The sequence below is a fragment of the Mustela nigripes genome, chromosome 6, assembly GCF_022355385.1.
Source record: "Mustela nigripes isolate SB6536 chromosome 6, MUSNIG.SB6536, whole genome shotgun sequence".
NCBI lineage: Eukaryota > Metazoa > Chordata > Mammalia > Carnivora > Mustelidae > Mustela > Mustela nigripes.
Genome location: NC_081562.1, coordinates 40,118,999 through 40,134,037, shown reverse-complemented (window position 1 = coordinate 40,134,037; position 15,039 = coordinate 40,118,999). Strand labels below are relative to the sequence as shown.

Below are 15,039 nucleotides of genomic sequence, written 5' to 3'. Positions count from 1 at the left end.
ACACACACACACACACACACACACACACACACACTAATATTAACATTAACATTTGGCTTCTTATAAAGATATATATTTATTTACTTTCATTTCATTTTGGAAATATGTTTGAAAATCCACAGGACTGAGGACTTGTAAATGTGAAAATTTTTTCAAGAAAAGTACAATGGAGATTTTAGGTATCTTAGAGAAGAATAATGTTGATTTTTTGGCAAAAAGTTCAGAGTAGATTATTAAATATGTGTCTCCTATCAGTTAAGATTGTGTTTGGCTGTTGGGTTACTGTTCTACTTGTAGGTCATCAAATCTACAAAAGATATTGTCAGCCATGTCGGTCCGTTTTGATCCAGAAAACAAAACCAGAAATAATCTTCTGTTTGCATCTCAAAGGCCAGGACAACATCACAAAAACACCTTCTAGATACAAGTTATTGTTTCTCACCTAGTGATCAGAATTGACCATTTCTAAATCTTTGCTTTGTTTCAGCCAAACTGTAGTCAGGCTTCTCTCTTCTCTAGAGAATGTCAGCTTGCCCCCTAAGCAAGTACTAACATGCAGAACTCTCCCCTCATCAGCTTAGGTTGAGAAGTAGCTGACCTAGGAAAGACATTCTCTGTCAAACCACAAAAAATATGCAGTCTGCTTACTCTGCATTCTTCTGTTAACTTTCCTTACTTACTGCTTACTCCCTCTACAAGAAAAGCCTTTCTGTTTGATATTGAGATGCTTCTAGATTTCTGAGATCAGTGAGTTCTTCCTAATGCTCTAGTCTTCCTTCCAAATAAAGTCTCTATCTAAATCTGGATTTGTTTTTTATGACCCTTTGCTTTCTGGTTTGGGTGAGTAAGGAGAAAGGGAGGTAGTGACATTGGGTATTAGATTGGCCATGTGAAGTATCTGTTGAAGTTAGTAAGCACTTAGCAGTGTTGAAGTCGAAGGTAGCTTATTTGCTGGCATTGTTACGAAAGGAAATAATTTATTCATTGGAAAGAGGCTTGACCCAGATGATCTGAATGTTTCTCTCCAAATCCAGGAGAGTACTCTGCTAAGCATGGTTCACACAAACCCCCAAATCAGCTTTTGGGCAGAGATCATATCTAATTTTAATCAATTGGGAAAACATTAAGAAACAATAAAATTTAAATTGGATTTTAATCATGTGGAGAATATTAACAGTTGGGACAATACCAGTACATATTTGGGCAGGAAAACATTCAGGATTTATAGTTCATTGCCATGAAGCTCTCTGGATCCTTTACTGAACCATCAACAATTTCCCAAGCTCCCAGCTCTTATGAGGAGAAGGACTAAAGTCAAGGTTACAGTACATGCCAATATTTGATCCCCAAATACATATTTTTTGTTAAAATTTTGCTTTTATTCCCATTTTAGATTAGTCTAATCTTGGTGAGAAGATAAAACTAATATGTAATTTTCTCTCCTCTTGGTTCAAGGAAGCAATGTGATAAAAGTATATCTTGAGCTCATCAAAAGTAATTTAAATCATCCAAAAGTGTCAAATATCTAATAATATTTGGAACTAGGATGAGAAAAATATCCTCCAGTAATTCTCCAGGAAAAAATAATCCTGTTTTATGGATATGCTGAAAGGTGTTAATCCAACTTTCAGACAGAAGATATGTATGATTTAGTGATTTAGTGTTTTCGCAGGAATGAATGTAGTACTTATGAATAAAATTGAGACTTAAAAAAATACATTGGAAAAATCTTGAAAAATATTATTTTCCTCAAAACTTACCTCACTTTGTTTCATAAATACTTTTCCAGTCACATTCACTTATTTGATTTCTTTCTGAATGAGTGAAGAGTACCACAGTTTTATAATATACTTATCTTGAGACTCTATATTGACATAATCATTTTAATGAAAACTGGGGCAGGAAATTACTTTGAGATTTTTTACTTAAGATTTTAATCCTATCATACTACTTTTTATGTACTTTTAAATAGACTCTCTTATTTCCTGGTTTCAAGCAGCAAATATTTTTAGGCAGACACTCTATGAAACATTTCTGCCTTTGTCCTAGGAATAAAATACCAGGTTCAAACTTTTACTTACAAAAAGCATTGGTAGGAAATTTATGTTATTAATTTATGTAGTAGAATATATTTTTCTTTTCAGAAACATGAAACTCCTTTTATTGATTTGTTTTTGTTTTGAAAAGTTAAAAAAGTATGCAGCAAGTTACAAAAGTAATATAAAAAATATCAATGTGCGCGCCACCCAAAATTGGCCAAGATGGACATGTTCTACTTTCTGTATAAACATGAATCTGATCTATCTATCCACTTATCCATATTTGTGTACTTTAATAATTTTTTTTTCTTTGACTATTTCACACAATTTTAATTTAACTCAGTCCTAACAGGTACTAAAGGTGGATATAATTTGCATTGCTACTATGAATATTTATATCCTGCATAGGATTTTCTAATTTGTCATTGCTTACTTATAAGAATTCTAATGATTTTAGTATGTTGATTTTGTATTCAACAAACTTACTAAACCTTCTATTTGATAGAATGTAGTCTAAGATTGTCTTGAATGTTCTATGTAAATAGCAACTATTTTGTGACTTCTTTTTAAATTTGTATGCCTCGTATTTACTTTTCTTGAGATATAATATTGGCCAGGACAACCCATGTGATGTTCAATAACTGAATGATAACAGAATACTTGTTTTATTTCTCACATTAGTAGGAAAGATTCTTACATTTGACTTTTAGGAATAATATTCCTACAGATTTTTGGTAGCACTTTAGCAGGTAAAGATGTTCCCGTTGACTCCTAAATTGCTTTTTAAATAAATAGGTGCTGTATTTTTCAAACGGTATTTTTCTGCACCTATTTTTTTCTCCGTCATATAATCTTTGAGGTACTAGATACATGTTTTATATTGAATTGGTAATTTTTTAAAAAATGCATTATATGGGGCACCTGGGTGGCTCAGTGGGTTAAAGCATCTGCCTTCAGCTCAGGTCATGATCTCGGGGTCCTTGGATCAAGCCCCACATCGGGCTCTCTGCTCAGCCGGGAGCCTGCTTCCGCCACCCCCCGCCCTGGGTCTGCCTCTCTGCCTACTTGTGATCTCTGTCTGTCAAATAAATAAGTTAATAAATAAATAAAAATGCATTATAGCAACCTCACATTCTCGAAATAAACATTTTTGGTATTTTTTACTACTTTTTACTATATTGGGTTGAATTTGATTTCCACTTTCTTTTTATTTCTTCATGTTTTTTGAAAGGTGAGATTTAACTATAATTTAATTTTTATACCTTACCTAATTACCATATATTCTATATTAGATTCATAAAATGAGTATCATTTTCCATTATTTTTTTATTTCAAAAATAATTTGGTAGAATAAGGATTACTAACAACTTTGTCATTGTTTCTTTGGATTTTTATTTGAGAGAGTGAGAGAGAGAGAGCATGAGGTGGGGGAGGGACAGAGGGAGAAGCAGACTCCCCGCTGAGCAGAGAGCCCAATGTGGGACTGGATCCCAGGACCCTGTGATCATGAACTGAGCTAAAGGCAAGCACTTAACTGACTTAGCCACCCAGACACCCATGGGTTATTAATAACTTTAACATCCTTTAAAACTTATGGGTGCAATGATCTGGATCTACTGCTTATTTTAGAGAAAGCCTCTTGTGGTTTTTTTTTTTTTTTTTCCCTCCGGTATCCCCAACCAATATAGTTTTTTAATGGCTGCTGGTCTATTCAATTTTTCTACTTATTAAATCAATTTTAGTAACTTATATTTTTAATAAAATTACCTATTTTGTCTATCTTTTCAAACACTGGCACAAAGTTACTTGTACTATTCTCTTGTGATTAAAAAAAACTCTATGTTCTATTACCATCTTGTCCCCTAAAATTGTTAATACTGTTTATTTTTACCATCATTCTATTTATTACTACTATATTTTTTCCCTAAATTTTGTTAGAGGAACCCATGCTTAAGCCTGTAACACATGTAATTTTCTAGCAATAATAATTATTTCATGAATGAACACATGTCCTAATATACGACAGTGATGAAGGAGGAGAAGTTTTCTGGAACTGTTGGAAAATATGGACTTTCCCTTAAGAGGTAGATACAAGAAGAGGTGGCCCTGTTTTTTCCAAGCATTTTTGGGCCCAGATTTGTGGCTCCAAACTGCTCTAATCCTAGTCATACCTCCCAATAAGAAAAGACACAAAAACAATATCAGAAAGATTTAATTTAGCTACTAGATTAAAATCAATAATCTTATCTCTGAACTCTCAGATAAATGATTTTAAAAATTCCTGTTTAAGTCATTCTTTGAAAGGTTTTTGCTTATTTAAACTCTAACTGTTGCACCTGTATTATTTCTTCCATATAGTTGCCTATATACCATAACGTGTACTCAGAAGTTGGTCAGTAAATGTGTTGCATGGGAATGAAGCAAGCCACCATCTTTCCTCCTCCTTAACTCCTTCATATTTGTAAGTTCTCCATCAATGTCCCTTAGGGCCACTGGCTATTCTCCTTGCCCAGTGACACCACTATAAGTGGCCATTGGCATCTCTAATTTGGCTGATGGCAGACTCCCAGAACTAGACTCCTTGACTAGCCACCCTCCTTCATGTTATAAACTGCACAGTTAGACAAATTGCCTAAACTGCAAACCTCTGTTGCAACTTTTCTGCTTATAATCCTTTAAAGACTGAATTATCAGGGAATTGGGTTGCAAATAAGAGCAACCAACTGTGACCAAGAATATGTTATAGACCAAGTCTTCTCTGATTGAGCGAGTTTGACCCCTGATAGGACCCTAGCTTTCCAGGGTTTGGGGGAAGGAATATTCCCATACCTTCCCTTTGGGAATTCTGCCAAAGGGAAGGATGTTCATATAAAACATTGTCAGGGGCATGTGGGTGTCCATTAAGTGTCCATCTCCTGATTTGGGTCAGGTCATGATCTCAGAGTAATGTACTTGGGCCCTTCATTAGATTCTACACTCTGTGGGGAGTCTGTTTGAGATTCTTTCCCTCTCCCTCTTGCTTGAACATGCTTGCTCTCTTTCTCTAAAATCAATCAATCAATCTTTAAGAGACTGTCAAAATGACAAGTGAAAATTGACAGTGGTTCTCAAATTCTCCAGTCCAAACTGAACAACATGGCTTATAAAAAAAAATACATTGAGCTGCCATGTTTTTTTTTTCTTTGGAAATCTCCCTTGGCTAACTCTCATTCACCCTCCAGTTCTCAGCTTAATATCTACTTTCTCCACTGGAAGCTTTCCCATTGCCCTCATGTCCAGGTTGAAGTCCTATGTTCTCATAGAACAAATTGTACCTGAAATGTCTTACTATTTCATATATAATTCTAAATATCCTTCACTGGACTTCATACTGTCCTCTATTTCTGTCTTGAACATAAAATGATGTGTAACACAACTAGACATTCACTAAACATGTATTGAATAAATAAATAATGTTTGTGCAGGCATTCAAGGCAATGCCTAGAAAATACTATTCACTAATGCCATCTTTCTCCCTTTTCTTTTTCTCTTTCCTAAGGTACAGTTGAAATTGAGATCTGTTGCCAACCTGAACTTAAACTCTGATGTACTAAAGGTGAACCTGGGGCAGGAACTTCGATATGCTTTTAAACTGACTACTCTCTTTCTACAATAATTACTTCACCCCAGTAATGCCTCTTGGGATTGCATTTTTCCATCTAACCAGAAGCCGTGGATGTGAGCTCTGGGGTATATCTAGGATGCTTGATATTTTACATAGCATAGTAGCCTTTATTCTTTGGAATTAGAGCTGTTTCTTACATGCCAGTGGAGGTTCATGCCAACCACATAGAGTTCCTTGACTATACCATCTTGATCCCAACATGTATTGCATGATAAATTTATAAAAAGTTGATCTTTTTTCATCTTACTTGGTAATAGTTTAAGTTTTTTCACTTTTTACATAAAATAAATCAATTTGGATATTTATGAGTCAAAAGCTATTATTTTCAAAATAGAACTTCACTCTGTAACATTGAAATGCTTCATCTGTTTATTCAGCCAATCTTCCTTTAATTGGCATATATTGGGTACCTACTAGGTTTCAGGCACTGGAATAGGTGTAAATAGTCCTAAGGTAAATCACATTCAGCTTCTTCCTTGAGGGAGACAGACACCTAAACCATTCATTCTAAAACAAGCAAACAAAACAATGAATAAAATGGAAGCCCTGAGGAGAGGTACCCCTGGGTAAAGGCAATAGCAGCAACACTGTCCTTGATAGCCAAAGAGTGGTAAGGAATAAGAGTCTAATTGAAACACTAAGTCTTCTGATGACTCTTAAGTTTGCCAGTGCAATAGAGGACAGCTGTGGAGAATTAATTAAAACAAGTATCAGTTGTATTCTACACATGGGAATCAGACTACAGTTGTGAAAGCTTTTACTTAGAGGTACCTAGAAAACAATATACATTTAAAATCATATTAACTGTGTACATAATATCTAAAATAATTCACTTGCTATAGATACTACTATGAGCCAATAGGCAATAAGTTGAGGAGTTAGGTAAGAGTTTCCTGAGAATGACTCAAGATTCATGCTTTCTTTATTTTAAAAAAAAAAAATGATATAAAAATAGAAAAGGATGGCTTGTGTTAATACATATACAGTGTTAATAAGAGAATAGCTTGTAGATAGGAAGCATTTTTTTCTCTTTAAAAAAAATTTTTTTTAATTGAAGTATAATGGCATACCGAAATGTATGTTCCCTGGTCTGCTAGTCTGCACCTCCCGCCCTTGCTCATGCAGCTTTGTCATGGCCTCAGAAAACATGCACAGTGAAAGCCCACCCTAGACCTTGAGACACCTCTGTGGTGGATGACACCTTCAAGGAGGTGAAGATTTCTGACTACAGAGGTAAATACTCTGGTCCTCTTTTTCTATCCACTGCACATCACCTCTTGTCTGTCCCATGGAGATTATTTTCAGAGAACATGCTGAGGATTTTGGCAAGCTAGGCTGGTAGCGCTGGGCTCTCTGACTACTCTCAGTTCACCCACCTGGCTTGGATCAACAAGCCCGATCCTCTTGAGAAGGAAGGAGGCTTGGACCCCCTGAACATGCCCCTGCCTGCCAATGTAACCAGAAGCTTGTCCCAAGGTTCTGGTGTGCTGAAGGAAGACAAAGGCATTGCCTCCAGGGGCCTGTTTATCATTCATGGTAAGTGTGCACTTCACCAATCGTTGTCAATGATCTGCTTCTGGGTGTTCATGGACACAGCTCTGCAGCTGGTCCAAGACTTCTAACCCACAAATGAGCATGGGGAAATCTGTTCTACTGGATGCAAGCCAGGCAATGACACAATAAAGCTCACTATGTATGACAGCAAGGAATACTCCAAACACAACTAGGCTCACAGGTGGAAATCTTGGGCTCTCGACCCCCACCTGTGCTCTTACATGGATACCCCATGCTGGCTCAGGAAAGGCTATACCTGCCCCTTCAATCCCTAACACTGGGAGGCTAAGAGCAAGGCCTTCTCATTCTCCCAGCTGGGAGCTGGTGAGTGGTGGCTCCTTCCTTACAGCCACCTAGCTGGGCACAGGCCTAGAGGTGACCAATAAAGAATTAGGACAAGCATGATAGATAGACAGACAGATGGATAGTAGACAGATAATGAACATGTAGAGTGATATTAGTTTTAGGTGCACAGTGTAACCATTCAGCAATTCTATATATGTCTCAGTGCTCAAGAAAAGTGTACTCTTAATCCCTTTATCTATTTCACCCAGCCCCCTACTCACTTTCCCTTTGGCAAACACCAGTTTGTTCTAATTTTAAGAGACTATTTTCTTTTGCCTTTCTCTCTTTTTCTGATTGTTTATTTGTTTTGTTTTGTTTCTTAAATTCCACATGAGTGAAATCATATGGTATTTGCTTTTTCTGACTGACTGATTACACTTAACATTAGTAATAAATATGTTATACACACAGCACCCCACATCTTTATTCATTCATATATAGATAGACACTTGGTGGCTTCTATATCTTGGTTATTGTAAATAATGCTGCAATAAACATAGGGGCACACATTTGTTTTCAAATTCGTGTTTACATTTTCTTTGTCTAAATACCCAGTAGTGGAATTACTGGATCACATGGCTATTCTATTCTTAATTTTTAGCGGAAACTCCATACTATTTTCCTTAGTAGCTGTACCAATTTCCATTCCCACCAATAGTGCACAAGAGTTCCTTTTCTTCCGTGTCCTTGCAAACACTTGTAATTTCTTGTCTTTTTGGTTCTAGTCATTCTGACAAGCATAAGGTGATCTCTCATTGTGGTTTTGATTTTCATTTCCCTGGTGATGAATGACGTTGACCATATTTTCATATGTCTGTTGGCCATCTAGATGTCTTCTTTGGAAAAATGTCTGTTCAGATCCTCTGCCCATTTTTAATTGAATTGTTATTTTTGGTGTTGAGTTGTGTAAGTTCTTTAGTTTGAATATCAATCCCTTATCAAATAAATCATTTGCATATATCCTCTTTCATTCAGTAGGTTGTGTTTTTATTTTATTGACAGTCCCCTTTGCATAGAAATTAATTTTTATTTATTATTGATGTTTTTAGAAAGCAATTTTTAAGTTGTGCTAAAAGTATAGAATTTTCGGATATATAGAATTTAAACATTAAATATCCAACTATGTAGTGAATATTTTATACATTTCCATGAATTCTGTGGTAAACTGTATTATTTATCTGAAATTCTTCCTTTCTTCTCCCTAGCATGATTCATTGTGAGCCTAGTCTATTTGCCTATGCCATTGACTTTGGGCTTGACCATGTGACTTCATTTGGCAATGGAAAGAGGGTGCATTTAGAATATACCAGTTTTGAGTTGAAGCCCCAAGAAACATTAAAAGCTTTCACTCAGTTTTCTTGGAAATTCTTTGATCTGAAATGAAAAGCACTTGACCTGGGTATTTGGGGGACTAGAATGAGAAATAAGTTCTTGAATCTAATTTAAGTGTAAAAGAGAACTTTCCCAGACAACCTATAGACCTGTAAGCATGAAATAAATGCTTGTTGCTTTAAACTTTGGAAATTTGGAGATAGTTATACAACACATGTCAATAGAAACATGGCAAATACAGTTATCTCACTGCCTCTCAAAACTATATTTGCATGAGGATGATGAAAAGAAAGAAATTAAGCTGGTGCTTTCTCAGTGCTAGATACTCTTTTAGATACATAACATAATTATCTTATTAATAGTATAGCTTAGTGATTAAAATTTCAGTTCATTACCCAGATTCACCACTTACTATCTGTGTGTCCTTGGGAAAGCTAACAATATTTCAGTGCCTAGTTTCCCTATTGATAAGTAGAAAAATAATAACAGAATCTATCTCATTGCCTCTTTTATGTTTTATATGAGATTTAAGAGAAAGAAAAATAATTGCTTACCGCATAATAATTATTCACCAAATGTTAGCTAGTATTATCTTAATACTCTTTGTCATAGGCCAATGATGCAAGTTTCATTGAAGTTTTAAAGATTAAAAGTTGAAGATTGGTAATAATAACTATTCTTGCATGGTTTTAAACTCAGGTTTACTTTATTATAAAGTCCATACTTTTTGCATGAACTTGTGAGTTAGAAATCTTTTTATCCTACAGATTCTACATTTAATAGAATCTCTTAAGGCTTTCTTCTTTATGTCAGGTTGCTTTTGGATAAATGTATCTAATTATATCAATATGCTCTAAAATATGTGGAAAAAACTAATTTAAAAAAATGAGGAACAATTCCTATAAGGAAATGTAAGAGGAAGAATATTTAATCTGAAGAGAAAAAGAGAAGTGGAAATGTAGATTCTCTTTCTGATTATATAAAGCATTTTAAGTTTTGTGTTTTTTTTAAATATACAAAGGTAAAGAATGTCATAAAACCCAATAGATTCATAACCCAATTTTAATTACTGTTAATATTTTCAAAACACTTTTAAATTCAGAAGCTAATCACAAGATATGATAAGTTAATTCTATTTTTCTAGAGATATAAAAAAGTAACTGAATTGTCTATTGCTGTATAGCAAACGGCCCCAAACCTTAGTGGCTCAAAAGAACACCATTATTATCTTAAAACTTCTCTGTTTCCAGAAACTAACACAGCTTAGCTGGGTGCCTCTCCTGAAGATTTCTCTTGATGTTTTAATCATGCTATATGTTCTGTTCTCATCCAAAAGCTCAAGTGGGAGAAAATTTACTTCCAAACTCAGTAATGTAGTTGGTAAGATTCAGTTCCTCACAGGATTTAATTTTTGATGGCTTGTTGGCAGGAGAATTCCTTGACTGCTGTTGGCAGGATTTAGATCCTTAATATTTGTTGGTCAGAGAACTTCTTCTTTTCCTTTCCATGTGTTCTCTGCATAGGGCAGCTCACAATGTGGCAAATGGCTTCCCTTAGAACAAATGAGTGTGAAAGCAAGAGAGAACAAGCCGCCGAATGTAGGTCTTTTCTACAGCACAATCTCAGAAATAACATTCTAGTCAGTTTTGTGGCATTCTGTTCTAAGTCAGTTAAGCCTAGGCCACACTCAAGGGACACAAAGGTGTGAATACCAGGAAGTGGGATGTTGGCAGCCATCTTGGAGGCGGCCTTCTGCAGGTTTGGTATAACGTTAATGGGGAAGATGCCCAAAACACCAACTTTATAAATACAAGAAGTGGAAATGAATGAAAATTCTTCTCTGACTTATACAACAACTGTGTTTGGCAGGTGGCAACAGAACTTTAGGCCTGGTTGGGGAATCCACATTCGCAAAACTCTTTATGAGAATATTATTATTTATCTGAAATAAACTAGACCAGTGTTTTTCTAGTAGGGATCCTTGGAATCCATGGATATTGAGAAATATTTTCAGAATTCTCTGCTTTTAGAAACACGAGGCTACTATTATGGTTTATAAAGTCTGTCCTTCCTTTTAAGCAGTTGAATCTTTAAAAGAAAAAAAAAATGTTAAGTGAGTCAATGAATGAGTGAATAAGTGAAACAAAAAAACCTGATTTGTCTATTAGGAATGCTAAATGATGGGTATCACTTAGGATTAATTACCTTAAGTAGGAGGTTCTTGAATGAAAATAAATTCTAGTTACTATGTATTTTCTTGTAAATTTTCTATGGACTACAATACCTAATAATTGACATTTTACTTAAAATCTTTTGTAAAATAAGCATTAATATTATATTTGCATTCATATAAGTTCTCTTTAAAATTATATTGAAATTTTGGTTGCATTTGAATGACATAAAGATTTTCTAAGAATTGTGAATGGATAAATTTTGCATCCAGGCCTCTGTTATGTTTTCCCAGTGATTGATGACTCTGTGAAGTTAGATTTTTACTTTCCTGTGCAAAATCAATTTTTCAACTAGAGTAACCTGCAACTGTAATGAGTTTGGAAAAATCTTTCTGGTTTCACGCTGAGATTCCATTAGTTGCATTTAGAGAATGCTATATACACAGATGCACAATACCAGCGGAATGCTGTTTTTCTGTAGTTGCCCCAAACCATTCAGTGACATAAAGTTTGAATGAGAGTCCTAAAATGACGGCCTTTGGAGAACCTTAAAAGTCTGGAACAAGTGTTATAGTGTCAATTAATGTAGTTGTCTTCAAATCTATAAGCTTATTACTCCAGAGTAAATGTTTTACTTGGGGAACTTCCAGAAAAAACAGGCTTTTGGTACCCAGTGAATTCTCCACCTAAAAATGTCTCTAAAATGTTTATGTTGAGAGGAAGGTAATTCTTCATTGTTTTTTGGAAATTCAACAATGCCAAAGCAAAATACATATATCATATTTAATAAACTGGATGGAAATTAGTATTAAATTTTATTTGAAAGTTGCAACATTTTAACAGTAATAAATCATTATAATGCTATATACTCTGGTATGAATTTGTTCATTTAAAAAAATGTGAAGCTTAGTCAATCAAGGATTTTACTAGTAGCATTAATAGTAACATAATACCCATGAAAGAAAATTTACTAAGTAAAACTCAAATTTCTGTAGTTATGATAAATCATTTGAAATAATATTTTTTACCTCTTTTCAAGAATGACTCTCTTTAGTTCCCCCCTTCCATTTCACTAATATGTGTTAAGCAAAATAATTTATTTGATCAATTGATCCCCTTCCTTACATAACGACAATGAGTTCACTAATTTTTTCTGCAAAAGTTCTTGATATCACCAGTGTTCTCCATCTCATATATTCACAGGCCTAGAATGTTTAAAAAATTGTTCTGAAGATGGCAAAAGGGAAGCCAATTTAGTATATTGGTGGGGGTGGGGGGGTAAGTCTAGTATGAAGCATGCAACATAAAGGAAAACTTGAGAAGAAATAATGTTAAAATATCCAGAGGTGAGAGCAGAGAGAGACTAGTATATGACCTTGCATTATCCATCCAATTGTAGCAGGACTGCACACATGCCTTTGAGATTTCCCACTGGATACAATTCCATCATATTACCTATTAGGGTGGTGACAGGCTTTCTACTTACGTTGCCCTTGTGAGAAACCCCCTATAGTATTAAATTCAGTCCTGAACAATACAATACTAGAAAAATGGAAAGACTAAAGGGGGTTTTAAGAAAACAACACATTGTAGGAAATATCAAGGATCATAGGGCCGAGAGGGACCCAGAAAGGTCATCTAATCTCTCAGCCTCCTCTGGACATGATTGCATTTAAAGGATTGAATCTCCTTTAAGAAAGGAAATTGTACATTTCTACTGTTTTAATATTTCAGATGTGTATTTGGGACATTTAGACTAACTTTTTTTGTTAAACATTTTTAAAATTTGAAGTGTACAAATTTTAGGTTTAAAGCTCCCATAAATTTTTATAATGAAAACACTGATGGAATTACAAACCAAATCAAACCTGCAACATTCTCAGCATTCCAGAAACCTCCTTCAATCCACTTCAAGTCTCTATTTCCCTTTACACACTGGAAGTAACTACTGTTTTATTTCTATTCCCATTAATTGATTTTCTTATTTTTGAACTTCATATAAATATTATTATGTTTGTTGGTCTTTGTTTTTGGGCTATTCGGTTCAATGTTATATAAATCTGCCTTGAATAAAGGAACCTTTTTGTTGTTGTTGATGTTCTATGACATTCTGTTATATGAATATAGCACAATTTATGTATCCATCCTGGTGTTCATGAATATTTTCTTCCATTTTGTCTATTATGAATAAAGTTGTTTTGAGCATTCCTGTATATGTCATTTGGTGCAACTGTGTATGCATTTCTATTGGGGAAATAAGTAGGAGTGGGATTGCTAGATTACAGATTATGTGTATGATTAACTTTAGCAGTATCACCAAACTCTTTCTCAATTTATACTTTTATTATCAGTACATAAGAATTTCTGTTCTTTCATAGTCTTACCACTACTTGGCTATTTAAGTTATTACATCATGACCATTTTGATAGTAGGTATTAATATTTCATTGAGGTTTTAACTTGTGCTTTCTTGATAACTAATGAAGTTAATATCTTTTCATATCCTTATTGATATCCTTATTATTTGATATCTCTTTTTAAATACCTATTCGCGACTTCAGCTATTTCTAATTATGCATTTAAAAATCATATATGTGGGGTGCCTGGGTGGCTCAGTAGTTGGGCATCTGCCTTTGGCTTGGGTCATGATCTCGGGGTTCTGGGATTGATCTCTGCATCCAGCTCCCTGCTCAGCGGGGAGCCTGCTTCTCCCTCTCCTGCTCCCCCTGCTTGTGTTCCCTCTCTCACTGTGTCTCTCTCTGTCAAATAAATAAATAAAATCTTTAAAAACATAAAAAAGTAAAGATTGTATATGTATATGTATTTTTTTAGATCTGAGTCTGTTTTTGATTCAAGGCATCCAAATTTGCCTTGGAGGTTACTCTATGATAGGTGATCCAAAAAAAGAAAGAAAAAGAGAATGTGAGATTATATTAGGACAAATTTATAAGGAAGGCCTGAAATTGATGTATATCACTTCTATACACATTTTATTGGTCAAAATTTAATTTAGCTACAGGAGTTCCATTAGTTATGGGAAAATGTAACCTTACTGATTAACCTTAATATAGAGACTATAAGTTGTTTGAGCCCCTGCTGGACTCTGACATATAATAAAAAAATATTCTATAGAAAAATTTGTAGCAAGCAATGTATCTTAGAATCATGCTTAAAACAACCTAACTTGCTAACTATGTTTAGATTGTCTCTCTGTTGGAATCTAAAATCATGTGTGTGGCTACCATTCATTGCTGATTTTAATCATATGTAATATATATATTTTTGATGAATTAGTTTCATCTAGCATTTTGTTACATTGAACTCATTCCATATAAATTCCTGTTATATTGATTTCTCAGTCTTTTATAGAATCCCGGAGTTGAAAAAGACCACAGAGGTCATCTGGTCCAATCCTTATCCAATGCATAAATCCCCTCCAGCTGGTTAAACTCATTTTTAATTCCAAAGCTATTCTCCAAGCTTCTAGTCATTTCATCAGCAAACTTAATTAACAGGGACTCTATTCAATCTATTGACTCATGAGGCCAGCTTAACAAAATTAATAAATATATAATTTGGCTGACTGCACAGTGAGGTGAAAGATGTGGGAGTAATGTGCATTACTTCAATGCCTATAATTCCTTTCATAACATTATGAAGCAATATTAGATAATCTAAAATTCACTTTGCCGTAAAAAAAAAAAATCTGTCTAGTTACAACAGCATGCTACTGGGAGATCAAAAATAAAATATTGTCTTGTAAGTTAAAACATGCTAGATGGCAAATTAAGACTTCAGATGGGCCATAGGAAGCAAACAACATTTAATTCAGTAACTTTTCAACTTTTGAAAAATGTACCATTTTTGGAAAAATTACTATGACTATGAATGATCAGTGGCCATGCTGCTAATCTGAGGTGCACTATTTATATAAA

The 15,039-nt window shown here is 34.5% G+C and overlaps 1 pseudogene; it reads left to right on the top strand.

Annotated features, from left to right (window-relative positions):
• The window catches only part of LOC132020262 (peroxiredoxin-2-like), a 73,164-nt pseudogene extending 65,734 nt beyond the window's left edge, over positions 1–7,430 (top strand).
• The last annotated feature ends 7,609 nt before the right edge of the window (positions 7,431–15,039 follow it).